General features: G+C 39.3%; 1 long non-coding RNA gene across 3 annotated transcripts in view; it reads left to right on the top strand.

Annotated features, from left to right (window-relative positions):
- LOC116691658 (uncharacterized) overlaps window positions 1–2,291 on the top strand; it is a 33,496-nt gene that overhangs the window by 28,851 nt on the left and 2,354 nt on the right. Inside the window, exon 5 of one of the 3 annotated variants that reach the window (XR_004332524.1) lies at window positions 732–878. The exons of the other annotated variants lie outside the window; for them this stretch is intronic. This is a non-coding gene — a long non-coding RNA (uncharacterized LOC116691658). The remainder of the gene's footprint in view (window positions 1–731; window positions 879–2,291) is intronic. 3 annotated transcript variants of the gene reach the window in all.

Below are 2,291 nucleotides of genomic sequence, written 5' to 3'. Positions count from 1 at the left end.
TCCAGACATCAACAGCTGCTACAACATGCATCATTTCATCATTGCATGAATTATGTTTTCTATGAAATCTATCCTTACTAAACCACATCTGCTATATCATGACTGAAATTGCACTCCCCCTGCTATTTCCCATCACACTAACATTTGCACTCTGCCTTGTTAAAATGATTTCCTAGTTCATAATGGTATGACAATAATAATAGTCATTTGGAACCTGCTATGTGACACAAATGGCGTATAAATCCAGATGTGACTGGCTGTAATGAGCAGCTGTTGAAGATAATCCAGTTGATAAAGGACTTGTAGAAGCTTTAAACCCTTCAGCTCTAGTATCTCTGCATGTGGAGTTTAATTTGAACATGGCATCATGAGATGTAATGAAATATCAGGGAGCGGTGTGGTAGCTTAGTGTACCAGCCACATATTCACAGTGTCATGTTGATTGACATCCAGGGCATGGCCTTCCTCTCCCTCTGCCGATCTTGTATTTAATAAAACAGAAAAATGGCATTATCTTTAAAACAGCTGGAAACATAATCTGCGTTTTTCTTTGTCCATAGGCTTGCTGTGCTGGTTGTCATGCCGTTGCTTTGCAGTAATGGTGTTATGGATACAGGGCAAGAAATCTCAGCATGGTTTTTACATGTAGATCCCAATGCTAACACATCACACGGATGTACTGGGTAAATGGGAATGGCTGTCAATGGCTTTCAGCTGTTTCTGTCTTCCAGACCCTCAGCTGCTGTGTGTTGCCTCTCTGTCTGCGCAGGATAGAGTGCGGGATGGAGGACCTTTACCATGGCAACCACTAATGCAGTATAGATGCAGGGACTAAGCCTTGGCTACGGTTGTACTAATACAGGATTCATAGAAGGCAGGTGAAATGTTATCCAGGTTGCAGGGCTGGGCAATACATCGATATTATATCGATATCGAAAAATGAGACTAGATATCGTCTTAGATTGTGGATATTGTAATATGGCATAACTGCTATTTTCCTGATTTTTAAAAGCTGCATTACATTAAAGGGATGTTTACCTTTACCCACTTAGTCATTATATCTACATTATTGATGATACATTGTAAATAATATTTTGTGAAAGCACCAATCATTTTTGTTAAGTTTTTGTGAAAGCACCAATAGTCAACCATACAATATTGTCGCAATATTGACATTGATGTAATTATATTAATATCTGATTTTCTCCATATCGCCCAGCCCTACAGGGTTGTTGTTTTAAATAAGCAAGTAGTGCTTTTTTTTGTGTGGTCAACACAAAATCCTAGTGTCTAGTGGCTCTGCTGTGGAAATGAGATCCTGTATAAGTTCAGCACCACAGCATCCTTTCTATTCACTTTCCTTTCAGCAGTTTGTAAATGACAAAAGAATCTCTCTACAACATGGTTTCCCATATTGCATTATAGCACCACCACTTTATTCTTTATGTCAGCTCTGCCAATATTGTCAAGTGTCTCCTTCACATTGTTTCCTGTATCGGCTTATACTGCCCAATCCTTATAATCCCACTGTAGTCTGAGTCAAATATCTGGTTCCTGCAATGTCCTCTCACCTTCTTCTAGGAATTGATTCCTGTATCCTTCTTCTCATCCTCCTTTTCTCACATTGGATTACAAATTGACACCTACTGTAACAGGTTAATAGATAGATAGATAGCCTTTATTATTTAGACTCATGGTCCATAAAATACAATAGCAACAACAGAAAAACATAAAGATACGCAAGACAGACACCAATTAAATATGGAGTTAACATGGAGTTTTGATTAAAGTAACTTGCTGGTTGATAACTTGTCATGTTTCTGCCGCCAAATTTCTTTAACGGTTTCCCCGCTGTGTATTGGTGGTGAATAAGGTAATGTTTAGATGATGCAATGTTTGCATGCCATGTGTAAAAGAAATTCACTATGTGCTGAAACATGCAGTGTAGAACACTTACCGCAGACACAGAGGTGGTGCTGCTTGATAGTTAATTCAACGCTAAGTATCATATTAATATTTGTATACATGAAGTACGCTATAGACCGTATTTGTCTCATTTGCTTGAGAAATAAACACAGTAAACATTCACAGATTGAGACATCGCCAACTCTTCAGTTTCTTTCAAATAAATAATATGTGTGGTTGGCCCTGCTGTGTGAGAGCCACTTTTTTTTTCACGAGAGTCCACTCGGTCCAAAACAAACATTCCTTCTATGTGGCCCTGTCTTTAACGCTTCCCTGACCTGCGCTGTTGCTGTGTGCGTGTGTCCCTGTGTGTTGGGGGGGGGGGG

Source organism: Etheostoma spectabile, chromosome 6, assembly GCF_008692095.1.
Source record: "Etheostoma spectabile isolate EspeVRDwgs_2016 chromosome 6, UIUC_Espe_1.0, whole genome shotgun sequence".
NCBI lineage: Eukaryota > Metazoa > Chordata > Actinopteri > Perciformes > Percidae > Etheostoma > Etheostoma spectabile.
This window is presented reverse-complemented; position numbering and strand designations above follow the sequence as displayed.